Consider the following 18,365-nt stretch of genomic DNA (forward strand, 5'->3'; position numbering starts at 1 on the left):
GAATAACTGGACTAGTGTGCAAAAGATGTAAATTCTGTTTGTTTATTGCTGTATTGTTTTTACATTAATGACAAAAAAAAGAAAAGAAGAAAAACTACCTAAATGTTCATCAAGAAAGGGCTGGTTTAAATAAATTTATAGTAAACTTACACATAGGCTAATACATACCCATTTTAATGATAATATATAGCTGTGTTTATTAATATATAAATAGTTCCACAATGAAATTTGTTTAAAAAGGGAGGATTATAAAAACGGAGTATAGGGCCTCCCTGGTGGTGCAGTGGTTAAGAATCCGCCTGCCAATGCAGGGGACACGGGTTCGATCCCTGGCCTGGGAAGATCCCACGTGCCGCAGAGCAACTAAGCCCGTGCGCCACAACTACTGAGCCTGAGCTCTAGAGTCCGTGAGCCACAACTATTGAGCCTGCGTGCCTAGAGCCTGTGCTCTGCAACAAGACAAGCCACAACAATGAGAAGCCCACGCACCACAAGAAGAGTAGCCCCCGCTTGCCTCAACTAGAGAAAGCCCATGTGCAGCAATGAAGACGTAACACAGCCAAAAAAAAAAAAGAGTACAGAGTATGTTCCATTTATATATTATATTTTCTCTCCCTCTTTATATATATGTGTGTATATATATACACACACACATTTCATTGTGGAAATGTTCATACATTAATAAATGTGTATATATAAAACATAAACATATACATATAGAGAGAGAATAGAACACACGAAATCCTGGAAGGCATGGGCCAAAAAGTTAAGAGCAGTATTTCCTGTGCATGGTGGTGGAAATATATTTTCATTTCTCTTTTATATCGTTCATTGATATGTGAATCATTAATAATGAGAATGAACTGACTAAAACATTAAGATTTCAAAATGGTTTAAAGAACCCTGCAACAAAAACTTGTAAACCCACCTCCAGCTTAAGAAATAAAATGCTACCAACACAGGTGAAGCCCTTTCCCTACTCTTTCCCGTGGTACTCTTGTCCCTAGAGATAACGGTGATCCTGGCTTTTATAGTTCTCTATGCCATGCACTTCTTTACACTTTTATTATGTACATCCGTATACTTAGGCACATTGCATTTACTCTTAGAAAAAAAAGCTGTTCTCATTTTTTAAAAGAAACACCTTACATAGTTTCACTGTTTGGGCAGTGGGTCAAAGCCACTAGCAGAGCAAGATGCATACATGGGCTCTGGGGGAGCAGTGCAGTAGACACTACAGGTTCAGCTGCATCCTGTCTGGCCACATCCCTCCCTGAGGCATGGGCAGGAATGGCTCAGGCACACCTGTGGGGCTCTATGCTTGGGCACAGGAGGAGAAAATAGAATACAGTGACACTCCACAGTTTTCTGACTGTCTGCCCTTTCTTACAGTGGTAAAGGCAGGATTCAACAGACCCACGCTTTTATTTGTAAAAAGATGGACTAATGTCTTCTTACCAGCCATATTTGTGGCTTCACATTGCCAGGGTTTTTAAAACTACTTACCATTGCATAGCAATCTAGAAAAACATAAGTGACAAAGCAAAATTTTAGAAAGAGTTTATCACAATTTTTAAACATATGTGTGGATAAACACTTGGAGGGAAAGATAAAAGCATCTAATTTGTTGATGAAGTCTGAGTGCTTATTTCTTTCCATTTTTAATTCCTATTAGTTTAGCATTTTTATATACCAAAAATAAAGAGGTATGATGGACCAAAAATATATTGCTCCAAATACCACTAGACAACCACCAGAATGACTGAAATGGAAATGGCTGATAGTACAGTGCTGGTGAAGAGGCAAAACTACTGAAGTCTCATTCCTCGCCTGTAGGAGACTGCAGTGGTTCAACCACGGGCAAAAACTGTTTGGCTGCTTCTAACAGCTGAATACACACTACACCATGCCTCAGCAATTCCACTTCTAGAAATACACCAAAGAGAGATGAATGCTATATCCGCAAAAAGACTGTAACGAGAACGTTCACAGACTCTCTACTTGTAATAGTCAAAGATCGTCATTGGGAGAATGGATATGACAAGCAAAAACAAAACATGTGCTAACACATGCAATAGCACGGATGAATCTCAAAAACACATGGTGAGCCAAAGAAACAAAATACAATTAAATGGAAGCCCACATGAAATTCCTGATTAATTTGCTTTGCCATAAACAGTATTATTCTATACGTAACAGAAGGAGTCTCGTAATTCAGTTCACGTAATAAACTTATTAACAGATGGGAAGAGATGACAGCCATGGGCAAAGCTCTTGTTATTTCGAAGATGGGGGAAAAAAGCCTTATCAGGTAGAATTCTAGAGCCAGGACCTGTCTTTTGTATTGAACATCTTTTAGGGGCTACAAGGATGTTGGGTGACCTAAGGGAGAAATTGAAGGGTTTACAATAGCTTTTCAAGTTTAAATTAAGATTTCTTTAACTTTGATATTATACACGAAGATGTGCCTGCCCCTTTAAAACTCTAGAAACTAAGATGTTGATGCCTTAGTCCTAGAGAAATCTATGCCAAAGACCATAAAAAAAATTTTAAAGGGTAAATGAGCTAAGAGCATAATGTGCCTTTATTAATTAAAAGCATTCCAGCTTTGAGTTTTCAAAAATAGGGCTGACGTCTAGCAAAGATGAATGTGATACAGAAACCAGCTTTCCATCATACTTGTTTGGCCCAAGAGAATTGTACATCACTGACTGTGGCTGTTGCTGAACACAATGATAAAATGGGCAATAAAAGAAAGAGGAATGTTTGTATGGTCACAATGAAGAACAAGTCTAAGCAAATTCCCAGCTTATTTGCTCCAAATGAATCTGCCCCAATAATGAAAATGAAAAAATAAATCAAGTGTGCACCAACAATTGATTCTATTTTTCCTGGAAGACTGAAGTGCAGAGGAATCTGCAGTTCACACACACTGCCAAAGAACACTGTGCATTCTTTCTCTGGTTGTAGGGACGGTGACACCAATTATCCTTTCTGGCTAACCTCAGTTCGGGCAAAAGGCAAACCTGGGCAGTATCTGATATAAAGAGAAGGGCATGCAATTTGCCTTGGTGAGACTGCTTTTCGAGAGAACCAAGTATTGACAGTTGCTAAACTCTGAACTTGAAATGAAAAATTGAGTTGGCTAAGCCAGGAACAGTCAAGAAAAGATGTATACAGACACTGCTGAGAAGGCAGGGACAACGCCAAAAGCCAGAGGCAATTTCTGGTCTTGGCATGCTGAATCGTATCTCATTAGAGGAGAGAGGGAGTTGGCAAGAACTGATTGTACACTGGCCCCACCATCTGTAAATTACATGGGCCCATGTTGTCACCTAAATCTGCAGGGAAATTTTGGTGATCGCGAAAGGTGGAAGCCCCAGGAAGGCTTCTCTGCAAATCCTTCTGCTTGTCGAACATCACGTTTATGGTCTGAGCAACGGTGTAGAGTGAACTGACTGTCAAGGAAAATGCACTAACTGGCATCAAGCACGGGAGAAAAGCCCCTGGGAAAGAACTGACAGGAGTGCAATGACCAGAGACTAAATTACCACCTGCTTATTAGGGTGGAATGAAAAATCCTCCCTGCTTGTTGTTTGGGTTTTATCAGCAACTGGAGACAATGACATAAAATACAAGCTAGCACTTAAATTATTCAAGTCTGGTAACTGCACATGGTTTGCATGTCCGACTGAAGAACTATATGTGGGTAAATTCTGAGCTGTAGGTTTTTAGATGCAATGTGTATGAGGCAAGACAACAGACTGGAGATTAGGAGACATGGGACTTCTCCTGGACATGCCTGGATTCCATGTGGTTTTGGGAGAAATTATCTGACATCTTTTTACCTTGGTATCCTGGTAATCCTGAAGAATGATGAGACTACAGGACAAAAAGATCTGGGAGTTCAAATCCCGAGTCTGTCATCTAGTAGCTGTGTGAACGTGGGTAAGTCACTGAATTTCTCTGATCCTCGTAGAAAATAAGCTCAGAGAAATTGTTGTAATAGAATCATGGCTCAGTGGAGAAAATGTATGATTTCATAAGAAATCAGAATGCTTGGAATTATTTGTGGAAGTTCCTTGTTTAAAAAAAAAAAGGTTTATTATATACATCCTAATTTTTATTATTTGTTTGTGCCATGACCTACCCCACACGGCAGTATGATGATGAGTAAAATATGTGAAGTTTTTATGGAAAGCAAGGTAATAGTATGGGGAGGCACCATGACATACAGGAAAAAGCAACGACTTTGGAATTGCATCAGTTTGGATCTGCGTTCACCTCTGAAAGTTACTTAGTAACGGTGACACCTACCTGAGGTGTTCTTAACCTGGGGTATGTGGACCTAAAGAGACCACGGATAGAACTCAGGAGACCTGTGGACTTGAATTAAAAAATTACACCTTTCACTAACCTCTAACTGAAATGTAGCATTTCTTTCAATTATGAATATAGGCAACTAATCATAGTATTTTCGCAGTGTCTATGACTTCGCACCCAGAGATGTCACAGATATTTTGATACCACGGTATAATTTTAACAGATATCTCAAAATATTGTTTATATTCATACTAATTTGAAATTATGGAAACTATTCACCCAGCACCTAAGCTTTCTTATTTAAGGCCTTAAGAAGCACATATCAAAAATTCATAATTTTAAAATTTTGACAATTGCATTGGAATATAATTGGTTTTCTTTGTAATATTATATATTTTAGCTTATGAACTTAAAAATATTATTTTGGGAAATAGTCCATAGGCTTCTCCAGCTCACCAGAGGGGTCCAAGGCACTAAAAGGTCCCACAACCTCCCTGGGAATTCATTTTATTAGGGGTAAAAGGGAGAGCAGAGCTGTGAGGCAGAGTCATTGTGAGATTACGGATGACACAGTGAAGTGCATTGCCCTGTGCCCTGCACACAGTAGGTGCTCAACTAACAGAAGCCAATCTGTGTTGAAAATGATGAGACAAAGGAAGTAATTTCCTGTATTACACATTCCATTCTTCCTTAACATGACAATTTCAATAAAATTTAGCTTTGGTCTTCTAAGGACATAAGGCTAATGTTTTCTCATGACTTGACTGTCTTCTCTTATTCGGGCCGGATGGTCTTGTGTGGTGTTGCGGGGCATGGCCGTGTAGCTCTCCCCTCCAAGTCTGCATTGCTATTGCTGGGAACAACCTACGCACGGACCAGAGCTGAGAGTCTACACTGTGAGGCTGGTGAGGTCTTTCTGGGGCCATGGGGCTGACCCAGCTGCTCTACTGTGAGCCAACAGGCAGGGTCTTGGCCATCGTTGCGGAAATGAGAACAAGTTATTTAGAAACTGGGAACACGAAACTATTTTAAAGCTTGCCAGTGAAGGGGCCTTCAGAGGCAAGACTAGTCTTGAGGCTCAGCATAATGAACCTCAATATGAGAAAATTAAGTAATGTTTCAACCTGAGTCCCAAATCAACAGTCTCAGCAATATGAGAGCATCCAGCAAAGGGGAGTGCGCGAGAGCAACGGAGGGAAGATTCATGGCCTTCTTAATTAACTCCGAGGTGCTCCACATAAGGGGAAAACGATAAATCAAGTAGATTACTGCCAGCGATCTGAATTTCCAAATGAAATAAGAGAGATGTAGCGCCTTGAGTCATTTTCTAAACGTGTATGGTGGCAGGCGGAGGGGCATCTCCAAGGTCGTCCCTTATGTTAAAATTTGCCACCGCGCACAACAGTCCTTTGATTGCATCTCATACCATAGGCAAAGTACTTGCCATATAGTCAGGTGTGAAGAGGCAAGGAATAGAAAGATGAATAAAACACGTAATGGGAGGGCAACACAAGACACATACATATAAAACTACGGTTGTTAGTCACACGCTTATTCAGGACATATTCACTGACCACCTATGATGTAACAGGCCCTGTTCCAGAAGCTGAGGACAGAGTGATGACCAAGACAAAGTCCCTACCCCTAGGGAGCGCCCATTCTCCAGCAGGAGCCAGGTACCAAACAACAAAGCAATTAATTAAACTGTGATTTGAGGTGGTCATAAGTAACATAAAGAACAAGAGAGCAGAGTAAGGCCGACAGGGAACTATTTCAGTGGGGGGTCAGAGAAGGCCTGCTGTGCAGGTGACACGTGACCAGATACCTGCAGGAGGGGAGGGAGGGAGCTGCGTGAAGCTCTGATGGGAGGGAGAGCATCCCAGCAGAGGGACTAGTGGGGACAAGGGCTGGGAGCAGGGCGATCTCACCAAGCAGGAGCTGTACTGGTGAGGGGTGAGGCTGAGAGGTGGCGAGCGCCCCATCACAGAGGCCTGGTGAGCCATGCTGAGGAGTTTCATTTTGACTCCACATGAGACGGGAAGCCATTGGCGGGAGAGGGAGGTGGTCTGACTTAGGGTCTACTAATGTAGAAACACAAGCAAAGAATATCAGCGTGCAGAATAAACAGGGGTTAATCCATGTGGCAGCCCTGTTATTAGTGGCAAAAACACAAACACATGCAAACAAATCTGACAACAACCTGAATGTCCACCAATCAGTAGTGAAAGGGTTGAACTATTATACATCTGTTTCTTAGAATTGTATGTAGGTATTAAAAGAATGAGTTAGAGCTATTTCTAACTTTGACCCAGAAGAAGTTAAATGGAAATCAAAAAGAGAAGTGTGCAATTTATACACACACACACACACATATACACATACCTATATATATTTCAGGCTCCCATTTTTTATAAAAACAAATGTCACCAACAACCAAACCCCTACAATACATGTCTGCACCTGAGTACAAATGCAGATGGAGACCCACTATGATGTTGGTTGCTCTGGGGTAGGAGGCTTGGTGGGGAGTTGGGGAGAGAGGAGATAAGCTACTGATCTTAAATACATTTGTACACAAATCTAAATTTTATGAGTCAATGGTCACAGCAAAGTGTGTAAATGCTATGATTTTGGAAAAGGAACTTAAAGATTTCAACAAATCATTCTGGGATTGTGGGGAACCTTCATAAAATAGGTAGCATTAAAAGTTGATCTTGAAGAGCAAAATTGTCACAGCCAGGAAAGAGTGAAGAAAAGAGGAAGAACACGGCAAGCTGAGGGCAAAGCATGGAAGGTTTTTGTACCTGGTGCTGATGGACTGATACTTTTGACCAATCTTCTGATGGCAGCTGGCACTCAGGGTGGAGGCAGGCAGAGAGGTTCATGAGTTCTTGAGACAATCCGAAACGGAGTTAGAGTTTCAAGGAAGGACGGTAGCAGGGGAAGTGTTCAAAAGGTGATGAGGGGGCTTCCCTGGTGGCGCAGTGGTTAAGAATCCGCCTGCCAATGCAGGGGACACGGGTTCGAGCCCTGGTCCCGGAAGATCCCACATGCCGCGGAGTGACTAAGCCCGTGCACCACAACTACTGAGCCTGCACTCTAGAGCCCGTGAGCTACAACTACTGAAGCCTGTGTGCCACAACTACTGAAGCCCACGTGCCTAGAGCCCGTGCTCCACAACAAGTGAAGCCACCGCAATGAGAAGCCCGTGCACTGCAACGAAGAGTAGCCCCCACTCGCCGCAACTAGAGAAAGCCCGCGTGCAGCAACGAAGACCCAACGCAGCCAAAAATAAATAAATAAAATAAATAAATTTATTTTTTTTTAAAGGTGATGAGGATGCAGATGTTACAGATTTGGTGCCTGGTTATTTGGAAATGGGGGTGAGAGAAAGTGGTGGGTAGAAAATAATTAACTCCAAGCTTCCTAGACTAATGAATGGGTAGGTATCATGAAACAACATTATGAATCCAAAAAGGAGAAGCCATTTTGGAGGGGGATGTGAAAAAATGGGCCCAGCACTGGATGAATTGAGCCTGTACTGAACATTCATGTACCAACCGGCAGTTAGAAATGAGAATTGGAGAAATCCTGGCATTAGGGGTTGGGAGTCCTCTCCACAGAAGTGAGAGCTAAACTCAAAGAATGGAGTGAATAAAGACGGAAAAGCAAAATTCTAGGGACAAAACTTAGGGAGAAGCCTCTATTTGTGTGGCCAAGAGGTAGGAGAAAAACCAGGACAGGACGAGTTTGTGGGTGCAAGGGAGGAAATGGTTTCAGAAACAGACAGTGGCCAAGGGCATCAAATTTGGTACGCCAAGTAGGGGAAGGTCTCAGGGAAGATGACGTAGTTATCCATGAAAAGAAAACAGAAAAGGACAGGGCATTCTTAGGATAGATCAGACCTTAGGATATATGAAGTGTGACTAAATCAAGTCAGATAATAGGGGGTTTAAGGCCACATAGACGAGAGATGGCTGTGGAGTATGGGCCTTGACGCCAGCTTTGAACAAGGGAGAGAGAGAATGAACAGAACATGGATGAAAAATCCAGATGAGATTGGAGACGGAAAAGAGAGAAGTTGAGACGGGATGCAGAAATGGTCTCCATCTTTTCTGGACAGGAACTGAGAACATCTGCTGATGAGGGGACTGGGAATTCCTTTAGGAACATTAATACAATGGGAAACACTTGAAACTGACTGTGGTAAGTTTAGCAAGGTTTTAACTTGGGATGAAAGGATTATGGGACAGTCTTGAGGGTCCAGCTGAGGTTGGAATGGTTGTGTTTGTGGTGGAACACATTGTGCTGTAAGGCACTTTTCTGTAGCGACCCCCAGCAGCTAGCCTGAGAAGCGAGGCACATCACGTCAGGTTGACCTGAGGCTGAGACTGGAGATAATGAGTGGGCAAGGGCCCTGGGATGAGGGATTAATCTAAATTGGTAAATTCAAAGCTAATATCCAGCAACCAGCCCGAATGTGGAGGTAAGCAAGGAAGGAAGGGCTGAGATCCTAGAGGTCTCTAGGTAAATGTGGTGCCAGGAAGAGGGCACAAAAGGGAGGCGGTACTGGGGACTCTGACCCACAGGGAAATGTCACAGCTGGAGATATTGAAAATATAGCAGCTCTTGCTTAGGTTAAAGTCCAAGAAATGGGTTTCTACAAAGGGGAGAAGAAAAGGAAATCTAAGACTATTTCTAAATGGTTTCAATATCACCGAATCTCTTTCGACCAATAAGTTTGAAGATTTTGAAAAAATGTAATGCAGCTTTGAAATGGACTTAAAGATGCATAAAAAGAACAATTACAAATACTTATGGGTAGACATAAGAAAGACTAAAAAATGGCCCAGTATGATTTGAGTTGTATAAACAGCCTGTTTTAACATGCTGATTGCCCTAACTGTAGATGACAAGTTATACAGGGAGGCCCAGTACCTAAGAGGCGAATCATATCACCCAGCTCTGCCAGGACTCACCTCTCCCACCATGTGTTTTATGCCAGCAGCCCAAGCTAATTCTGTAGGCGCAAAAGCCAAAATGTCACATAAGGGCTCTTTCCAGCTTCCCAGTGTCTCCTGAGAGTACATGGGTCTTGAAGTACACAACGAGCAAGCCAAATCAGGTTAGAGATATTACAGAGAGATTACAAGGAGAATCTGGCAGGCAGCCATCTCGGCTTTGTTTCAACTGATGTCCATAAGAACATAGGCTAAGAAAATAGTAGCACAATGTCTGGTGTTCGAGATCTGACAGCCTGCAACATGTTTATGGCATACATTAGGCCACAAACTTCAGTCTGGGGCCCAGGCACACAGCAGAACCTCAGATCTAGTGGACAGAGGGAAATAGGAAAGCATGTCTTGTGCTGTAATAAATGATTGCTCTCAAAAGACCACAACAGGTGGTTTCATGAAAAAAAAAATCCACTGCTTTCAGATTAAAAAAAAAGTCAAATGCTTCAGGCTTGTTTGTATAAAATAAATAGAAGGGCAGTACACACTTGGCCAATTACAGCCTTTTTTATGAGGCCATGACTGACTATAATCTGGCAAAAATAAGTCCAACTGAAATAGCAAGAGTGAGGGTTTGGGGGAATTAGGTGAGGTTTGGGAGTGGGAATGAAAGAAAGAGGAAGAAAGCTTTCATTAAGTAGTTCAGATTCTGGTAGGAGAATTTTTTTAAAAAAAGCATCCAGACTAATTTTATTTTCATTCAAAACACTCTTATTTAGTATATTTTTCCTTTACGTCTTGAACACATTTTTAATGACTGCTTTTAAGTCTTTGTTTCCTAAATCTAACACCTGAGCTATCTCAGGGAGGGTGTCTATTGACTGCTTTTTTTTTTTTTTTTTTTTCCCACGCTGAAGAGTAAGACTTTCCTAAGCCTTTCATGTCTAGTAATTTTTTATTGTGTATTAGACATTGTGTATCTGATTAATTTCTGTGAAGACTATTGATTTTTGTTCCAGCAGGCAGCTCAGTTTCAGGCTGATCATGTTGAACTTGTGTAAGCCTACATTTATGGTTTATTAAGGCCGATCTGTGAAAGCCCAAAGTGTTTCCCAAGACCTTCTAACTTGTCAGCACTCACCTCCGAACTGTCTCCTCTGAAAAACTTATGGAGTCTTGGTTTTAGGAGCTGTTAGGCTATCTCTAGAGCAGGCCACACTCTAGAACAAAGTCCTTATCTCTAATTTGAGTCTTTCTGGCACCTCAGTTGGAAGATTAGGGTATTAACAGGTTGTTGTTTCCACGCTGGCTGGGCTAGAATGCAATGCCTACCAGTACTGCTTGACCTCTGGTCTTGCTGTTCCATCCTTACTCCTGTAGCTCCTGCTCTTTGGTAAGACTCACAGTCTTACCCTGAACATGTCCACTCTCAGCCATGGACTCATGAAGGACCTTCATACAGACCTTTGTGGTCCCTTTCTGCACAGATCTCTCATCTCCAGTCTCCCTGTGCTACAGATTCCAGCAGCTTTAGTTGCCCTAACTCTGAGCCCTCTCTCTTTGGGTTCTAGCTCACTCGACTGCAGTAAGGAAACTGTCCTGTCAGTGAGCCAGATGACCACAGAGCTCACCTCCTAAGTCTCCTTTATCTCAGGGATCATCTGGTACTGCCTATTGTCCGGAGCTTGAAAACCACTGTCTCATCCATCTGTCCAGTTGTTTATGGTGGGGGAATTGGCAATGGCCACTGTTTAGCATACTTTATGCTGCATTCCATGTGAATACTGAATAAAAGTTGTACCCCACTCCATTTTTATCACATAGCCCTCTCAGTGCACATGGGAAGTAGAGGCTCCTTCTGAGTAGGTGTCTCAGAGAAGTGTCCCTAGAATCAATGATTTGTTCACTCTCTCATTCACTCATATGAAAATTCATACTCACTCATTTCCTCATTCAATAAACATTTATTGAGAGTCTACTATGTGCCAGATACCGTTCTGGGGGCTGGGGACACAGTCGTGGGAGATAGAAAGTATCCCTGCCTTCGTGGAGCTTCTTTCCTGGTAGGAACTGTTCTGGCCTAGCTCCAAAGCAATGCTTCCTCTGCAGTTGTTCCTCTAATTATTGACTTGATAGAGAAAAGGGAGACTTAGCATGAGCAGAATATAAAGAATAATAAAAGACCTATTACTTATACAACACTTCCTATGTCCCAGGCACTGACCGCTATATGTGCTTTGTCCACACTGATTTAATACCCACTGTTAGGAAGGTATTATTATTATCATTAGAGTTGAGGAAACAGAGGCTGAGACTTGTCGATTTGCTCACATAGCTCACGCATAGCAGAGACAGCACTTAAACCTAAGCAGTCTGACTCCTGCTCGCATGCTCTTCACCACTGCATTGCTCTATTCCTTAGAGAGAGAAGAGAATGACATTGGAGATGGGCGGGAAGAAACAGGGATCATTTCTAAACAAACAAAAAAAGTTTATTTATTTATTGTTTTTTTAAATTTTTTTTATACAGCACGTTCTTATTACTTGTCTATTTTATACATATTAGTGTATATATGTCAATCCCAACCTCCCAATTCACCTCCCCCTGCACTGCTTTCCCCCCTTGGTGTCCATGTTTGTTCTCTACATCTGTGCCTCTATTTCTGCCCTGCAAACCGGTTCATCTGTACCATTTTTCTAGGGTCCACATATATGCGTTAATATATATTTGTTTTTCTCTTCCTGACTTACTTCACTCTGTATGACAGTCTCTAGATCCATCCACGTCTCTACAAATGACCCAATTTCATTCCTTTTTATGGCTGAGTAGTATTCCATTGTGTATATGTACCACATCTTCTTTATCCATTCGTCTGTTGATGGGCATTTAGGTTGCTTCCATGACCTGGCCATTGTAAACAGTGCTGCAATGAACATTGGAGTGCATGCGTCTTTTTGAATTACCGTTTTCCCTGGGTATGTGCCCAGTAGTGGGATTGCTGGGTCATATGGTAATTCTATTTTTAGATTTTTAAGGAACCTCCATACTGTTCTCCATAGTGGCTGTATCAATTTACATTCCCACCAATAGTTCAAGAGGGTTCCCTTTTCTCCACACCCTCTCCAGCATTTGTTGTTTGTAGATTTTCTGATGATGCCCATTCTAACTGGTGTGAGGTGATACCTCATTGTAGTTTTAATTTGCCTTTCTCTAATAATTAGTGATGCTGAGCAGCTTTTCATGTGCTTCTTGGCCATCTGTATGTCTAAAAAGCTTTATTTTTAATAGAAACCACCTAGGTGTCTGGGCAGGTTGAGAGAAGCAAATGGATCACTATTCAAACAGGCACAGAGTAGAAGTTGATGGAGTTGGCGTGTAAGGGCAGAATTTTGTCCTTGTTCTTCCCAGTTGAACAGGAGGGAAATGGTAGTGTTCTGCATTTTGAATCAGAAAAAGACGAGCAGGCTGTCCTGAATAAAAGGCTTCATGGTTCCTTGGGGAAGTTGAGGATGTAAGTGGAAGTGACTGAATTCTAGCAGCCCCCAACTAGCAGAACTAGTCCCATCAGATGCTTCAAGAAAAAGTGCTCTGGGATCAGGTACATATGAAAATTATACTATCTCTCTTGGAGACTTAAAATGCATATCAGCATAGGAGAGGATCTGATTAAATCCTGTGGTAAAGAAACCCATGTTATTTAACTCCAGATTTCCTCAAATCAATTGACCACAGAACTATTTGGGAATAAATGAGTTTTGTCTGTGTGTTTGTGTGTGTGTGTGTGTGTGTGTGTGTGTGTGTGTGTGTGTGTGTGTGTGTGTGTGTGTGTGTGTGTGAGAGAGAGAGAGAGAGAGAGACAGAGAGAGACAGAGAGAGAGGGAGAGAGGGAGAGAGGGAGAGAGGGAGAGAGGGAGAGAGGGAGAGAGGGAGAGAGGGAGAGAGGGAGAGAGGGAGAGAGGGAGAGGAGAGCTGGCAAACATCCATTGGAATTACTATTCTAGGGACTAGAATTTGCTGTTTAATAGCAAACACTAAGCAAATTCATTTTTAGAGGAGGTCATACCTAACTACTATTATGCCAAGTGGTGCAGGGAGTCTTACAAAGAGAATTCTAGTAGAGCTGTAGTTTAGGAATGAGAGAATATTCCATGTTTATTAGGTAGTAAATGACAAGAATTGAGTGCAGGAAGGTACCCATTTGTGCCTAGTCATGATATTCCTTTATAGTTTACACCAAAATTATATACACATTTAAAAAATTAAAAGTTAATTTGGAAAATTCAATTATTTTAATACAAACATATTTTGTAAAGAAAATAGTGTAATTAACAGCTATAGTCATGTCTATTATCATGTCTTTAAGTTATCCCAATTACCCATTTCTGGGGAGTCACAAGTTATTAATAAGCTATCTTGTCACCTCGAGGCAGCTACCTGGACTATATAACAATAACTTGAAGGAAATACCCAGATGCAGCCCAGCGCTTCTCATCTATCTTTCTAAGGCGATGCCTGACTTCACCCCGCAGCGCACCTATCATCTGCCTACTGGTGAGAGGTGGTGGTGGACATCCTTCCCCACTCTAGCTGAAGCCTGCTATGCTAGGTTGTGCCCTGCACGCTCAAGCCAGTTTCCTTGCAGCAATACATCACTTAGGAGCTCCTGGTCACCTTTCTCATAGCAATTTTTTTGCTTCTGCTGTCTCCTACTGTTTAATTTTATTAGGTTGTTACCCTCCAATTATCTACAGCACGGTAATTACTCTCATCTTTATGTCCTTCTGCATCCCCTCTGCCCAGCTGTCCTACCCGATTTTTTCATCATTAGTTTTCCACCTTCTCCTCTTACTTTTCTAAGCTAGTACTTTACTCTCTGATATCCCAACAAGGCAGCCTGTAGAGCGATTAGAAACACAGGTTCTGGAGCCTAACTGTGCAGGTCTGAACCCAATACTCCAGTTCCTACCAGCCGGGGACCTAGGGCAAGTCACTTAACGTCTCTGAGTCTCAACTTCTGAACCTGTAAAATGAAGATCATCACAGTACTTCTTTTATGTGGTCACTGTGAAGATTAAATGAAATAAGTAATGTGAAAAATGCTTAGCATAGAGCTCAAGACATAAAGAGTTATGTTTGCTCTTTCAGTATTATTTCTTCTATATTGTTTCCTCTATCCAAAATCTAGCTTTTCTTCTTGCCCTTTATACCTTTTTGCCAGGTGTATAAATATTATACAAACTAAGCAATTAAATTTCCTATTACATGAACTTGTCATTGTTTCTAACGTCACAAAATCAACAGAACTTCCTATCCTTAGAATCCATATCTATCTTTTTTCCCCTGGAACTACTCCTTCAACCCTCACTAATTCATTCAATCTCCCTCTTTCTCACTAAACTATTTTTATTTTAAAATTTGCTCAGGTGTTGTAACAGATGCGCTTTTAAAGGAATTAAAGGTTGTTCAACACATTATGTTCAAGAGAGTAAAGCAATTTAAAATAGGTATAAACAAAGGCTCTCCGATTTCCACGCAGTTCTTTTTTTTTTTTAATCCAAAAAGCTAGCTCCATTTTAAGTACCCTAACTCTGCAATTTCAGTCAGTGTTATTGCCAAAGAAAGTTTCAACTCAATTTTGAGGTGCCCAAAAGAAAATCAGAGTTGCATAAACAGATATATGAGCAGAAAAATATTAATTCTTTTCCTGTCTTCACTGCTCAGCAAAGATTTTATTTCCCCCTGAGGTTTAAGGGGGAAAAAAAACCTTATTTGTTCAATTTTTTTTTGAATAGTACTCTTTTCTGCAGTATTCAGGATATTGCCATCTAGCTGACTTTCTTTTATTATCTAACCTTGATTACTCTCTTCTTGCATGTTTACTGGCTTCATGTGAATTTCAATATGTTTCCCTTCTGGATCAAAGGCCCTTAAGACTCCTTTTTATCCCAATTTTTTTTCTTTCCTTTTTTAATTGAAGTATAGTTGGTTCACAAAGTTGTGCTAGTTTCAGGTGTACAGCAAAGTGATTCAGTTATACATATATATATGTTCTCTTTCAGATTCTTTTCCATTATAGGTTATTACAAGATATTGAATATAGTTCCCTATACTATACAGTAGGACCTTGTTGTTTATTTATTATATTTTATATATAATAGTGTATATATGTTAATCCCAAACTCCTAATTTATCCCTTCCCCCTCTTTCCCCTTTGGTAACCATAAGTTTGTTTTCTGTGTCTGTGAGTCTATTTCTGTTTTATAAATAAGTTCACTTGTATCATTTTTTAAAGAAGCTACATAAGTGATATTATATGATATGTCTTTCTCTGCCTGACTTATTTCACTTAATATGATAATCTCTAGGTTCATCCATGTTGCTGGCATTATTTTATTTTAATTTTTTTTTGCGGTACACGGGCCTCTCACTGTTGTGGCCTCTCCCGTTGCAGAGCACAGGCTCCGGACGCACAGGCTCAGCGGCCATGGCTCACGGGCCCAGCCACTCCGCAGCATGTGGGATCTTCCAGGACCGGGGCACGAACCCGTGTCCCCTGAATCGGCAGGCGGATTCTCAACCACTGCGCCACCAGGGAAGCCCTTATTTTTTACAGCTAATATTCTGAGTAGTAATTGAGGGACATTTAGGTTGCTTCCATGTCTTGGCTATTATAAATAGCTCTGCTCTGAGCATTGGGGTGCATGTATCTTTTTGAATTAGAGTTTGAATTAGAGTTTTCTCCAGATATATGCCCAGGAGTGGGATTGCTGGATCATATGGTACCCCTATTTTTAGTTTTTAGGGAACCTCCACACTGTTGTACATAGTGGGTGCATCAATTTACATTCCCACCAACAGGGTAGGAGGGTCCCCTTTTCTCCACACCCTCTCCAGCATTTATTATTTATAGACTTTTCGATGATGGCCACTGTGACCGGTGTGAGGTGATACCTCATTGTAGTTTTGATTTGCATTTCTCTAATAATTTGTGATACTGAGCATCTTTTCATGTGCCTGTTAGCCATCTGTACGTCTTCTTTGGAGAAATGTTTATTTAGATCTTCTGCCCATTTTTTGATTGTGTTGTTTGGATTTTTGATATTAAGCTGTATGAACTGTTTGTATATTTTGGAAATTAATCCCTTGTTGGTCGCATAGTTTGCAAATATTTTCTCCCATTCCATAGGTTGTTGTTTCATTTTGTTCGTGGTTTCCTTTGCTGTGCAAAAGGTTTTAAATTTAATTGGGTCCCATTTGTTTATTTTTGTTTTTATTTCTATTACTCTAGGAGACGGGTCCAAAAAAATATTGCTGCAATTTATGTCAAAGAGTGTTCTGCCTATGTTTTCTTCTAGGAGTTTTAGTGTATCCAGTCCCCTTAAGGCTCCTTTTAGCATTTTTTTCCCCTATGGCCAGACTTGGCTTCCTCCTTGCAGCTCTCCATTGCTCAGCTCTCTTTTCCACCTACCAGGTGTTTATTTATCACCTACACACCAATATCTAGAGTGTCTACCATGTGTTCAGTCCTGTTATGTATGCAGCACTGTCCACAGAGGGATCCTGAGTGAGAAGGGCTGTTAGTAACCTGGGCAACCTTCCATACACAGTCCTTCTCTTGACTTAAAGATCACGAATAAACATCTCAATCCCCTACATACGTCTGCTTCTCTACCAGCTAGGACATGATATGGCGAATTCTTTATTGTCTCAGACCTCTAAATACAATATGTCCAGTTCAAGACACATCTTCTCCAGATCTAACTTCCAGCTTATAGCAAATAAAGGACACAGAGGAACCTGCCAGATGGCCTCTTGGAGAAAACCTAAAGGAAACCCAGAAGGTGGATGTATTCTGTGGGACGCTGGCCCATCTCCTCAACAAGTCACTGTGCCAGATTAAAAGAAACTTGGGGGGCAAAACATCCAGGTGCAACATGATGTTCTGGATTGGATACTGGGTTAGACAAACAGCAATAATGGACTTGTTTAGATCACCTGGGGAAACCTGCATATGATAAGGGTATTAGATTAGATGCAAATGTACTGAAAAAGTAGAGATCAGTGACACAACTGAGCAGGCTGCAAAAGAGTATGTAGAGCTTTGGGTTAAAAATTATATTGTTTTGTACGTATGTATATATGTATGTATGTATTTATTAACTAATTATTGAAGTACAGTTGCTATTATATAGTATTTTTTAAAAGTGATCTGAAAATGTGTGTTAAGGTATTACCAGTAGTGATATCTGGGTGGCGGGAATGTGATGTTTTAATAAAAAACAATTTTTTTGGACTATATTTCCTAATTTTCTACAATATACGGCTATAATAATAAAAGGTTATTTTTTTAAATGCTCATTTTCTTCCAGAAGACTCATCTCAGAAAGTCCACACTCACTGATTACACCCTGACTCTCTAGGGTTGAAGCACATCCTACTGCACAGTTTATACTAAACTATCACACTTGATTCAAGTTCTCTGGTGGGTTTTTTGTCTGTGGCCCTTGTCCCTATACTTCAACTTCACTAGAGTCCCAAATCACACCTGGCAGAATAGTTCTTTCTTTAGTGAGTGTAATGTCTGCGTAATTAGTAGATCCCTGTTGCCAACATGGCTGACAATACACACAGGAAGAATGAATGTGAAAATCTCACAGACTCTCATTAGAATAAGGCTTAGTAATACACGCGTTTGTATATACATAGGTAACATATTTTACCAAAAATACAATAGCCACACTATTAAAAAGTCCTATTCAATACCATAATTGATCTATAAGACTATTTATCCTATTCCTCAATGTTACTAGGCTAATTCACATACATCTCGTTCACATAATTCTAATGTATACTTAAAGACTTTTCAAAACCTGTGCTAAACTCGGGAAACAACACAGGTTTTGTGAGAAATCCAGATAAGCACATACATCTTTATTTGTCTCTGATGTGATTTTGAAGGTGTTCTACTTAAAACAGCCCCAAAATTATGGTTAATGAAAAACTAGGTATTTTATCTCGCTTCCAGGAAAGGCTGATAAGTAGGAAACCCAAAGAAGATATGCAAATAGATGTTTATATTAATGAAT

At 40.8% G+C, this 18,365-nt stretch overlaps 1 protein-coding gene across 6 annotated transcripts in view; it reads right to left on the minus strand.

Moving 5' to 3' along the window:
- The window catches only part of JAZF1 (JAZF zinc finger 1), a 336,089-nt gene that overhangs the window by 132,370 nt on the left and 185,354 nt on the right, over positions 1-18,365 (minus strand). The gene's annotated exons all lie outside the window — the stretch shown is intronic.

This window comes from Tursiops truncatus, chromosome 9 (genome assembly GCF_011762595.2).
Source record: "Tursiops truncatus isolate mTurTru1 chromosome 9, mTurTru1.mat.Y, whole genome shotgun sequence".
NCBI classification, from domain to species: domain Eukaryota; kingdom Metazoa; phylum Chordata; class Mammalia; order Artiodactyla; family Delphinidae; genus Tursiops; species Tursiops truncatus.